Below are 14,040 nucleotides of genomic sequence, written 5' to 3'. Positions count from 1 at the left end.
GCTACATCAAGTTTTTGCTGGCAGAGTTCACTGTTGAAAGATGATTTTCAAGGATTCACTAACAGCACAATTCTACATCCTCTCTTATTCATTATTTCTTACTCAATATTTTGACCGTTTATGATTTTTTTTTACGAATTTAATCATTTACATGTAAAAGGTGTGCAGTTTACAGTAGTTCAGTTTCTATTCACGATAAAAATCAGCAACTGATAGGACATTCTCTCAATGGCTGAGTTCAACTGTGAAGTCAGCTGATTTAGTGAACGGGAGAAATATCCATTCCCGCCCTTGAGCGGAAATGAGCTATTTTGCGTACATTTTACAGATGTAGTAATGTCATAATTTTCATGCAGTGGTAGGAACAATATATAACAAAATAACAAATAAGAAATCAAATCCAGCTTTACAATAGGTCACTAGAGGAATGTCACTATTTTTCATTCGAATAAACATTGCCTACAGCTGGTCCATCTATATGGAATATCCTTCATAGTATTTTATAATCAATGGCTTAAGACAGTACATACACTCATTTTATACATTTAGGTTCCGAATGACTTAATTATTGATTAACACAAAACCGAACTGTCTTGACGTAGACGGTTGTGTCGCACCGGTAACTTCTGATTAACCTATCAGTCAGCTGATGAACTTCACAAATATCTGCTGATGACTGTTTCAAAATGTTCTATTAATAAACTGAACTGTACTGACCGAATAGTTAAGTTATCATAGTAGTCTTACATAGGATATAAAACATATGCACCGTTTCTTTGCGTCTAAGTTTGAAATTAATATTTGTCAGTATACAAATCGTGTTTCTCGATTTATAATGCCTTTTAATACTCAATTTTCATGGATCTCGTCAGTAAAGGTTTAACGGAGACAGTTTGATCTGTTCCACTTGACATTTTGTTGCCGTCTAACTTTAGAAATGACACGCGCTAACGACTTCAACACTAGTCAGCTTATATTGAATATATTATCACATATAGCAAAGATAGTTAATCCCAATATTTAGTGTATGGAATTTTACGGTTGATGAGTATTTATTCTGGTCATGTTCTAAAAAGTAAGTTATAAGCCAAGGTCATTCAAGAAAAGGTATTGTTTAGGGGAAACCCTACTCGCTTAAGGAGTTGCGAAAATGATTTAAGCACAAACAATTTTGATAAATGCTTTTAAACACATTTTCTGATGACAAAAAGCTGGTATTATCTTTCATGAACCTTTACAATACATGTTTATTCACTCTTAAACCTTTACGAAGAATTTTAACAATATAAACTATGTACAACATTATAATAGGGGGAAAATGTACACAATTTTTATGCAATACAAATTAGATGTACTATTTTAAAAGCGTTTTTGAAGCCAAAGCAACTTGCCTCAATAACACAATGGGTTTGGGCACAAGGAATAAGTAAAACACCAAGGTTTGTAAAACTATTTGTAAAAGCGTTTATACAGCCAAAGCAGGTGAATGTAAGCGGAAGAAGCATTTCATGCAGAAGCTGAGGGCATTGCGAAGCATCGTTGTCGACTACCATCACCAGCTGAAAATATACAGAAATATAATTAGTATTTGTTAACATAATGTTTCAATGAAAAGCAAACTTTTAGTAAAATATAATTTTAAATAGGCTGCAATAGCTAATCTGCTGCTTTTATACACTAATAGGCCTATGCATCTACCTCAATCATTCAATTAATGTCTTAAATTTGAATACTTTATTTTAAAAATAGTTGTTTAGCCTCTGGATTACTGAATCTCTGTTTGTAATGACCTTCGAATGAAATGATTACTTGACACCTTGAGGCCTGAAGATGGTTCAAAAGAACCGAAACTAGTTGCCAAAATCAGAAACAAAGGATTACTATATGCAGGTATTGTAAACCATTTTAAGTTGAATATTTTGTTATTATTGGTAACAGTTATATTCATAAAATATTTTTTACTTTGTATATATAAGCAGGTTCTGTGGAGATCTTATTTGCCCAGTATATGTGAAGTGGTATTGTGGTAGTTTAGTATATGTATCGTATAAACCAACAGTTAACCATATTAGTTTCTTTTCAAAATAGCTGCTAAACTGTGAAAGAACCAGTCGTGACGTGTTAGAATCTGTTACGCATCTAATAGTCTAGGGAAGGTGGATTTTGTGGGTACTTGGTACTTATTAAAAATGTGTTTCATCGATGGCCTTTAAATTTGAAGGGTTGCAGTATAAGAGGGATGCAACCCGTATGTCATCTAGTGAAAACTGCAGATAGTGTGGTTTACTGGGACCATTGCCTCTTGGATACTGGAGTGGACATTCAACAAGCTTTGAACATCTTATCAAGATGCAGAGTTCCAATCTACGATTAATATATAGTTCAATAAACCGCTAACAGAGCGTGCGAAACTATTAAGTTGTATTTTCTTCCTTAGTAATTTTGTACATGACATAAAAGCTAAAACTATGGCTTTCTACAATGTGGAAATTCACTTGGATAGGTTAAAAAGTTCGTGCATTCGACAGAAATCAAGAATTGCAACAACGCAATCTGTCGTAGCTCGATTCAACTACATTGATATTTTTACTAAAAAACTACTATAGCTTTTACATGGGAATAGAATGTCTGGTTCTATCCTAAATGAAAGCTAGAACTTACATAGCATTTTCAGCTACATAGTAGAGTTAGCGCCTTATCTGTCCAACACCCACACAACAGACGTATATACACACTCACACAAACACACCCAAGAGCTCTACACTAACATCAGATAGATTTACTAGCATCTCCAATTTACCAGGTGTACTTTGGAATTAGCATATCTCTAGGCTGGGATATCGATGTACACTAGATTGTGCAGCTACATAATTCTCGTGCCGTACCGATCTACTAGTATGTAGCCGCTATTTCTTTAGAGGGATAAATAAAGATTGCTGTCGGTTGGTTCTGGGACGATCAGCTGATAAGCTGGTCAAATCGTATAGGTATATTGTAATATGACGTCACTCTTAGCTAATTACCGGTGTGACGTAATCCTCCGAACACCAGCAGGAGTGCCTCGTTTGATGAAACACTCGTCCCCAGAAGGATAAAACACCTTTGAGATATTTAATAAGGTCGAGAAGACGTGGGCCCACAGAGATACCAAGGATCTCATTCAAGGAGTTAGAAGAAAAAAGGAATAGTCCTATGAAAAAATAAATGGAAGAACCTGGTAGTGAATACTGGATAATACTTCATTAGCTTGAGTTGCCACTGAAAATATGTTTTTAGAATACTCATTTGTTTTGTACAATTTTACCGTTGGAATTTTTCCCTAACGTACTCTTTGCAGGCAAATATTTTTTTTATTTTAAAATACACAAAAAATCAATGACGTTAGGCCCATGATGATTATAGATTATAGGAGAAGCCGATAATGCATACACTCTATATGACGATTAGTGATCACTTAAATTGTGACTTCAAACGATGCTTTACACATGACCAAGACAATAAAGAAACATTAATGATGTATAATTTTACCGCATTTTGATAAATAACATGATAAAATGGCTATTCATCTTTTTTACTCTATTTGAATGTTTCTCTTATTTATCTTTCGCATACGTTACAACATTGAATAAATTCGAAACTTAACCACTTTAATTAATCCAATACTAAATTTACATCTGCACTTTCTAATGTTAAAATCATTCGACGAAACAACAGTTAACAAATGTCAACAAATTACTCTCCACACATATAAATCAGTGCTAATTACCCTAATTATAGACACAGGTGCGGTTCTCGTACACAGAGTACAAACACAGGAAATGCGGTCCTTTGATCACTGGTTGTTACTCTATGCAGGCGACACCAGCGCTATCCAGCGCCTGTCGTACTAACTACCATTGCGCCGCTGACGTAGGACATTGTTCTTTTGGTATTTATGTGGAATTCCAGCGGCACCAGAAGGGGTTTTTACCGGCGATTCTCTTGTCTCGTTATTTCTATCAGGTGTGGAGAAAGTTTAATCACCTGATTTTAACAGTGTTCATTCTACAGTTAGAACCTTGATTATAAGTGTCTCATGGGGATAATAAAACAAGACTTTGTTATTGAGGTTTACTTCTTGTAATAAAAATCAAGGGCATTTGAAAAATGACTGTTATCTAGGTTCCATCACATTGTGCAATTTGAAGCCTGTGCTTGTATGGTTTTGCGATTTTGTGTGAGTAGCAACAACTTAGAGCGACTCGTACAAAACAACACATTCAAAATTTCAATAATTGAGGTTGAAGATAAAGAAACATATATGATAGAATCTTTCGTAAATTTTAAGTCAATAATTTATTGGATGATACTGAAAACTGCTTTTGATTAATTTCTTTTTGAACTGAAGTCAATTGAATTTTACTTTATTTGGGCAAAACGATCAAATATTAAGATTGATTTTTTATTGTTGGATAAAATCATCCACTTCGAACAATCCAAGTAGACGTACCAATCTATTGTAAAATTCGAAGCCTGGTTCAAGTATATTTCATGTCTGGTGACGTTCAAAGTGCGCTGATGTTATTCTTGATTTCGTAGGATTAGACATTACAGCTTGAGCTTAACTGTTTGGTTGAAATACTAGAGTAAAAACGATTATTAATGAATTAAAAAGATTATCTGATGGAAATTGTCCCTTATTTAATTGAAGAGGGCGGGGTTTTCTTAATAAGCTTGATTCGTTTATTTATTATTGTTTCCTTTGCATTTACTTAAATTTTTTATATGAAGTTTAGCCTGTAACAACTGTATCAACGAGGTATAGAAAACTTACAACATTCAAGGTACTATTTGAAAATACTGATGAAAAATATTGCAATAAATTATAATAAAAAAATAGTTTTTATATGGTAAAAGTCCCTGAAAAGGATTGGTATAAATCAAACATTCTGTCCTGAATAAGCTCTTTTTTCCACAGCTAAAACAGCTATAGTTAAAGTGAACTACAACAGATCGTTCCGAAGGTAATAAAAGAAGCCTTTCTTAGAAAATAAATAGTGATATGCAAACTGACAAATATAGCGGCGGTTAGTTTTGTGTAAGTTGAGTAAATTAAAATGCCACGGCGCCAGGTAGGCAATCTAGGTACACGCTCTCAGCTCTCTGACCCTGTACGCCGTACGGTCCTGTAGTACATATCTTGCTATTATATAATTACAATAGTCATGAAAAAGAACAAATGCAATTTGCATTCACCTTAAAATCGTAATTCTATTTTTAAACGTATGTTCATTCGTGGAATGTGAATATGTTTAGTAGTTGAACAAGTAACTTGAACAAAGTGAAAGCTTGTAGTTTTCTTAAAGTTTGTGAAAACTTAAAGGAATTTGGTTTATATTTTCTCCTAATGTCTTTTCTACGTATTACTACTATATTAAAATTTGTATTTCACCGCAATAATAATTTGGCTTAATAAATAACAGTTACACTAATGGACAAGTGGCTAGCTTACAATATTTTAGTGTGAAAGTGATGGAGCCCATCACTTAGGGAACGAGCCGTTCCCTAAAAGTGTTGATTTTTTACAATGTTTGTATTATAAGGCTCCTTTTTTCAAACGAAATTCCATTTATATAGATACTAGTAGGAAAATATTTTTCGAACTCGATCGATGGTTTCAAGAACTAAAAGACAGCATAAACAAGTAAAAATACATTATAACGGTAGAAAGTACGTTGTTAAAACAGTTAGTATCTGTTCTCAAGTTACAATCGTCTTCACACAGCCTACCTTCTCTTAAAGATATAATCCAAGAATGCATCCGGGATAGCAAAATACGGTAGCTCTAATAGCCATCGGCCGATCAGCTGTAGCTTTACCCGCCGAATTTCTGTCCCATAAAAATGCAAATGGCGGTTTCGGGCGGTCGTATCGGCGGGAATCGGGCGGCAAGAGGCGTGAATGGAGGCATAAAGTTGATAGCATCGAGAACGACTCCCCACGAACCGAAGAATGTTGTTTTGGATGCGTCTTTAATTTTAGGTTCAGATTTGGTGATCGGCTAATCGATTAAAACAGTTTTTTCCTCGTAAAGAATACCGAATGACAATACCTGTGCACTACTGTCAGATATGTTTCATTGATTTCTACATTGATATTCAATATGCTATCGATATTTAAAAATATAATATTCAAGGATTAAGTGTATTTAGTGTATGTATTAGTGTGTATGTATTATAACAAAAACATAATTAAGACTATGTGAAAATCAAGTTTAAGTTCAAATGAACTTAAACTTGATTTTCACATAGTTGAGTTTCACACTTAATCCTTGAATATTATATTTTTAAATATCGATAGCATATTGAATATCAATGTAGAAATCAATGAAACATATCTGACAGTAGTGCACAGGTATTGTCATTCGGTATTCTTTACGAGGAAAAAACTGTTTTAATCGATTAGCTGATCACCAAATCTGAACCTAAAATTAAAGACGCATCCAAAACAAAATTCTTAAAACATAATTAAGACTATGTGAAAATCAAGTTTAAGTTCAAATGAACTTAAACTTGATTTTCACATAGTCTTAATTATGTTTTTGTTATACTTTATAGTTAGCAGAAGTGTGATAAGATGATAAACATTATAACCTTAAAAAACCATTAACATTAAAAATAAACATGTCTCCACTAAAGTATAAAATATTAGATTCTATAAACTATGATCAGGCCTAACAATCCACTTTGGCCCAAGAGTAAAAAAAGTCCACGAAAATAATTATTCCCTTAGAAAAATAATAAATGGCTCCAAAACGTTTGAGGGGTAATGTTACAAAATAAATAAATATGGTATATATCTATATTTGTAAGTGAGTAAGTGATTTTTCTGTACCTCAACACTAGAGGGGTATATTGTACATGACAAATGCAACATACAGTAAAATAATTGCATGTATTATGATAATAATTGAATTGGGAAGTAAGTGAATTGTGTGCACATTTCAGAGCTATACAAGAATTTACAATAAAATATATATTTATTTCAAATACAGTTTTAAAGTTAGAAAAACATGTGAAAGAAATAAAAATATTTTAAAAATTATATTCACACTAACCCACGAATACTAGCCTAGTATTCGTGCAAGAAAATCGCGATATAGCTCAGCAATAATTAATTGTAACAAACTTGCATTTCATTGTTGCCAACAAACGTGAGTTGTAGCCGTGTCAGAGGAAAATATATAACCAGCTGATGCTAAATAACAGTCGTACCAACTTACGCATGAATAAAGGCAGCGGGAATAGCCTCGCGCCGGGGTGCCGCTAGAGTTACGGGAGCTTGGGTGAGGCTAGTAGAGCAAAGGTCATGTGGTAGAATAGAACGGTTATCGTCGAACACTGTTAAATGAGGAAATATTGAAATTTTTGCAAGTTTATTGCCTGATTTTGTTCATCCTTTAAATCGTTTTCGTCCCAGATACTTTTCATTGATTTTATTACACATAATTGATTATTTTCTCCTAAATCGTTGCTACAAAACAAGTTTCCAGTGGGCATTTCTAAAGTCATGCTGCAGCTCATATGAAGGTAGATCATGAAAGTTTCCACACAAAGCAAATGGATGTTGGATTTTAGCTCAGGCTTTAAATGTCCCACCGTAAAGTAGAAATTCCATCCTCGAAGTTAAATTTTTAACAGTTTTAAAACAAAGAATTAATATTTTGTAGATTTCGTAGAGGTTTTTGCCTCATAAAATAATGCAAGAATTAAGGATTTTTCATTGATTACAACAAAAATCCCAAATAATTATAAATTAATCTTTAGTAGACCAAATGCCAAGTATATAAATAATTGGTTATTTTACTGTGGATCTCTGATTAAAGACTGACAATGCTTACGGTTAAATCTTTATTTAAAGTTACCTATATACTGATCTTAAAGAAAACCAGTTTTTTATGTGATACGTTAAAGTGGTATTTATAATTTTTTTTTTATAATTATGTATTTTGATATTGCCAATTAGATATTTTTGAAAATTTTCTATATTTGATTTTTAACAAAACTATGAAATGCTCTCTGCAAGTTTTATTGCAATTTCATCGATACGTCATAATTTTAGCAACTATCAGAATGCAAAACCCCAAAAATAAAGAATCAACTGAACAACTTTCAACAATATTCCTACTTCAATTATTTTTACTATTACTATTATCAAGTAGAGCTTGTACAGTCGGTCACATATAGTGTACGTTCCCACTCTTGGAATAAGTAGATAATTATAAAATCCTATTTTATCACTACAATACGTTAATAATCTTCAAACTTCAAAACATGCTGACTGTAGGACCTAAATAATACAAAACCAACTGTTGCACCGAAGAAAAAGATAATCACGTTGTAGCGGAATGTAAATTTGGGCGATCAGCGGAACGTGGAATTAATTAGGACAATTAGCCAGATACATTATACCCGGCTTGTATTTAAAAAGCTGATCCTGGTTGATAAAATGTGTGAATACCTTATCATGATTAGAACAGCTTCTCGCCAACCAATTGAGTGTTGAGTATTCAGTTTTGACTATCCGTTTCCGTCAAATAGACATTCCAAGTCGTAGCATTAATGTAGGAAATTTTGGAATAAACAAGAGCTTACAATGGAAAAAAAACTATGTGCACTCGAGATTGAGCTTAGATATCTCTGGGATGGATCATATGATTTTGTTGAACAAAATATCAAATTGAAGCTAGTACCATTTGTTGTATTAATAGTCAAAGCTAGTACCTAGTACCATAGATAAAACATACAGGGGCCTACATATATTTTACGTGGTAAAAAAAATAATAAAATAAAAACAACAATGAACAAACAAAATTATATCATTGAAAACCCCTAAAAGTACAGGTTAAACAGGTTAAGATGCACCACAAAATATTGAATTTGATAATTTAATTGTTAAAAACCACCAAACTTTCTAAAATTTGTATGGCTTACTTGTAGGTCTATTGATGTAGTTTTCATCTAGTTTCAACATTTTATTCGTAAGAAGTTTTATGCTGCTGTTAATTGTGAAAACTGATGCTTAAGTCGTTAATAAGACGCTACAAACTTCGTTAAAAATATCTTCATGTATCCTTAAGTATGCGTTTAATGTTTTCCTTGATTTCCACTTTCAAAATGTTCTGAGGTTAATTTGTGCCTCAAACTTGGGGTTCTACTGTAAGATACAGTTTTCTTCCTTATGACCATAGTGTATACATTATTTGCGATTTATTTTAAAATTATATAATTTATTGCTTCCATATTTAGTAGTTACAATCTCTGTTATAGTAGATTTTTAGACAATTTTGTAAGATTTATATAAATGAAAAAATTAAAGAGGGAATAGAATAGTAGTACACTCTATAAAAGCCCCTTACAACTGTAATTTTTATTTTGAAAGTTTGCTACAACTGGTCAACATTAATGAAGTTATAGCAGATTATTTATGGTTTTTGAAATTTATGAAAGAACAAAAAACACTATACGGAAATGACCAATACAATCTTTTAAGCATTGTAACTTCAGGCAAAATATAGATACGAAACGAATACAGTATACTCTGAATGTACAGTTTTCGTCATTGTCATCACGACAAATATGTAATGTTTGAAATCATTTCAGTTTTTTAAACGCCTCGTAGAATGAGCATGATAACTCAAGATCTCTATAATTTGTGTTATTTTTCACGCCTAATGTCTCCTAAAGGCCAAAACCAGATGACTTATATATGAATAAAAACTAAACCCTTAGGGAATTTTGAAAACGCCATTTTCTGAAACAATCAGCAAAGTAGTGAAGAGTTATTAGTAGTTACAAAAAGACAATTGGAATATTAAAAACAAGTTCTCGCCAAAGAGGCTAAGGCAAAGATAATCCATCTGAGATGAAGCAGCTTTTGATTTATAACCTACTACTTTCATTATTATAATTGATATAGACTCATATAATTGCTACTTTCATTGTTGAGGTTATTTATGATGATCTGGTGATAACCTCTAGATATATTGTTCTTCTGTTTTACTGAGTTTTCTTTTTTCTTCAATGTCGAGGATAATTCAGCCACCGTAACATGAGCAGTTTCAAATGAAATTGCAAAGTTAGTTGTTTGAAAAGATTACAGATTTTAGTTTTGTTTTTAGCTTAAACAATGGTTCTTGTAAGAAATATGGCTATACAAATTATATTGTATTTTTTTAAAGTAAAGTATTTAAACGAATAGGTGGAATTGTCAGCAAATATTTCAGCAAAAATAACGCTGTCCTTTAATCCTAGTTTAAAAATTTTCTTGGTGAAATACGATTTTGACTAAATAATAAAGTCACTAATGGGGTTTGTGGAACAATATGGTGCAATATTACACTTCCGCATGGTAAGCTTAGATTAGATATAAGATTTTTTTATTTCTTAAGCAAATTACAACTAGTTTTAAATTTTAATAAAATAGAGTACCTACAATAGCTTACAAATGGCTAATTTTATTCGGGTTGAATAAAACCAATTTTTTTTATAGCATCGGGTCTTTGTGTTTTTAACGCCATTAGAATTTTTAACGATTGTCAGGGTACGGATCAAACCCTAGTCTTGGTCATTAGCATATGGAACCCATTTATACAAATTGATTAAGATTTACACCTACCACAAAACCCGTTATTAGATTTAAGTTTTAAATTTAAAGACGTATATTTAGTTAAACTGAACAATTACAAACCTTATAACCTATATCCTTAAATTAGGAGAAACAAGTTTCATTGTACAACAAAGAAGTATAAACAGTTCGACTCGCTCGAAGAATACAATTGACTGAGCCGCTACTTGTACGTACGTTATACCGATCACATGGACAACAATTGATCAGCTGTTTATTGCTCGCAGCTGATGTTATAATTAAAAGTATGACTTAGACAAATGCGGCACCCCGCTGTGCAACGGACCACACAGAAACTAGATCTTGAACCGGTATTGCCAAGGTTGTAAAATTAATACGGTATTGCCAACTAACAAATCAAAATTATTTCTTTTGTCGGCAATTTGTCGACCTCAGTGTTAAGCTTTTTCCACCGAGCAATGGGTCTAAAAAATGTTATGTTGCCAATCGTACATTGGCAAATTACGAAATTGTGAACTATGCAGGCAAATGATTTTAAAACATATACATAGCTAACCTAATCTTTTGCAAAGTAACTCATAAATTTTGTTACTTCTAAAATTTGATCTTAATAAAACTCCCAATCGTTAACATCTTCAGGCTTAAAAAATCTAAATAGTAAAACTGTGTGTTGGGTTGAATCAAATCTATATCGTAAAACCATTTCTGTTTATGTTACTTTAAGAGTAACTAATTGTAATATAAAACAAAACGTACTAAAAATAAAGAACAGTATTTAAAGGGGTAGAATTATGTATTGGTTATTATGTTAGGTTAAGTAACTGTCGTGTTGTTGCTCCTAAAGTTGAAATTTAATAAAACACTTGGCTAACAATAAGGTACAAAATTTTCAACAGGAGGAATACTTTATTGGTTATACGTATGGTCTGTAGTTGGTCACAATCCAAACATAAGTTATATATTGTAAAAATATTCATCGTTAGGTTTGTACAAGCACAACATAAATAAAACGAAGAAATAAACCACGTATGTGATTTGATAATATGCAGTTTGATGGTGACGTCTAAACTAAAACGATTTAATATTCTCGTAGTAAGCTATAGCATATCTTGCGCATTCAGCAAGTCAGCAAATCAGCGAGTCAAAGGCAGTCAATGTTCGTAAACATTTTTGAATGGGAGGAATACTGTGTTGTTTTGGATAGGTTAAGTATACACAAGTTTTGTCGTAGCCCCTACATTAATTCCGTATCATAAACATGTTCATGGTTAGGTTTGGTCCGTCAATATTCGTCAATATACAAATCTTTTCAAAGAGAAGAACACTGTATTGATTATGTTAGGTTAGGTCAAACAATATTCGTCAATATACAAATTGTTCAAAGAGAAGAACATTACTGGTTATGTTAGGTTAGGTCAAACAATATTCGTCAATATACAAATTGTTTAAAGAGAAGAACACTGTATTGGTTGTGTTAGGTTAGTTTATTAATGTTTGTCAATATAAAAATGTTTCAAAGAGAAGAACACTACTGGTTATGTTAGGTTAGGTCAAACAATATTCGTCAATATACGGTACAATTTTTTCAAAGGGAAGAACACTGTATTGGTTATGTTAGTTAGTTTTTTAATATTCGTCAATACAAATTTTTCAAAGGGCAGAACACTTTATTGGTTAGGTTAGGTCAAGTTCAAGTCTTGTCACAACCCCTAGGTCCCACTGACACATTTGCTACCCTTGACATGAGAGGGGCGAGGGTTAATACTAATGCTGTCAAAGTACACTTGTCTTGGGTCCAGAGGTGTCAACACACCCTGTATGTAACCGGTCCCACCCCTACCTCACACCTCACATCGAGAAATAAAACAGGTCAGCGTGTCAGAAATGAGACGTCCAAACGGATCAAATATATCTTTTGTTGTAATGTCTACTGGTGAATGTGTTCTGTGGCATTATTGCTCAAACTTGCGAGTGGAATTTGGATTTAAGGTTAAATTTTAATGCATGTTTTATATTTGTTTTCCAAAATCGGGAAATATTTTTGATAATTCAATTGAGGCCAAGAATTGACTGATCAAAAATAACTCAACAAAGACAAATATTGTAGTACTACCATTGGCTTTTGGATTGGAGTAGACATCCCATCTATTTGTATTATGTATATTTTATTATGTACATAGTATTTTTGTAGGTATTTTAATTGCTAACAGCTGGTAGTATGGATTACAAAATACAATATGTAAAACACATTTTATTATATTGTAGATTTAACATATTATGGATCCCGTCTGGTTAATGTAGGGGCGTTTTGTGGTTTACGGTTTGTTTCTTGTTATTATAATGTTTATAAGCCATTTTTAATTAACAAAAGGTGTAATTACGGAAATTTTTTTTTATTTTGGTTTCATTGCCAAACCATAAAACATAAATTTAAAAACAACCCTTAAATAAACTGGAGACACTTATTCGATATCAACAATTTGTTCAACAAGCGTTGCCAACATAAATCTCAAATCGAAACAAACTTCAAAATTTGTAATAGGATGGGTTATAGTGTACTTGACTATTCGAAGTCAATAATATTGTCTAGCAAATCTTCAAGCTTGTAGTTTTAAAAATGCACTGTTGTAATAGCTATTTACCTTACAAGTGTAGTAAGAGCGTTTTTACATCACGCAGGTTTACCTAAGTGATGTAAACACGCTCTTGCGTAACGTGTAACGTACAAGATTTTACCTGATCCGACAATATACAGGAGGTTACGAACAATATTAATCATTATCCATTTCACTCATCTTCTAACAGTAACGTTCATTTACAAACAAAAGCTAGGTTAGGAAAATTCTTCAAAACATAACAATAAAATTCAAGAGCACAGCTGATTTCTAGCGTTGAACGTCGTTGGCTCCATAGAGGTATATTTTTTAAGTTAATCACTCAATGTTATTTAAATGGGTTTCATTACATCACCGAGTGAGTTTTCAATACTTTACATCACTCGGGAAGTAAGGAAGTTGTATACATCACGCTTGGGATAGGGAGGTTTAACATGGCGGGTTAGGTAAATTCACTAACATGGTTGTTTTAGTACAACTCATTTTACAAATTACATAAAACAGGTGGTCAATTTTTCAACATGTGGTATACATTCAACTTCATTGACTTACGGCTTGTTTTTTTGAAGAGTATATAACAAATAATTACAATTGGGTCCAGACAAAAAGCCCAGTTGTATAAGGATCTCGGCGGAGCGTTTTAACACTCCAGAAAATATTCTAAACAAATATGAAAAATTTTAAATATTGATATTTCCTTTACTTACCTACGATGTCGAAGTCTTCGATCCTGAAACAATAATAAACGATTAACGATTATGATAAAAATACAAATTAATGATAATAGGTTTTAAGTTTA

The sequence above is a fragment of the Macrosteles quadrilineatus genome, unplaced genomic scaffold (assembly GCF_028750875.1).
Source record: "Macrosteles quadrilineatus isolate MER2022 unplaced genomic scaffold, UCM_ALF_1.0 Scaffold_8__2_contigs__length_117827958, whole genome shotgun sequence".
Classification (NCBI taxonomy): Eukaryota; Metazoa; Arthropoda; class Insecta; order Hemiptera; family Cicadellidae; genus Macrosteles; species Macrosteles quadrilineatus.
The sequence above is the reverse complement of the archived record's forward strand: the minus strand, read 5'-3'. Positions refer to the sequence as shown.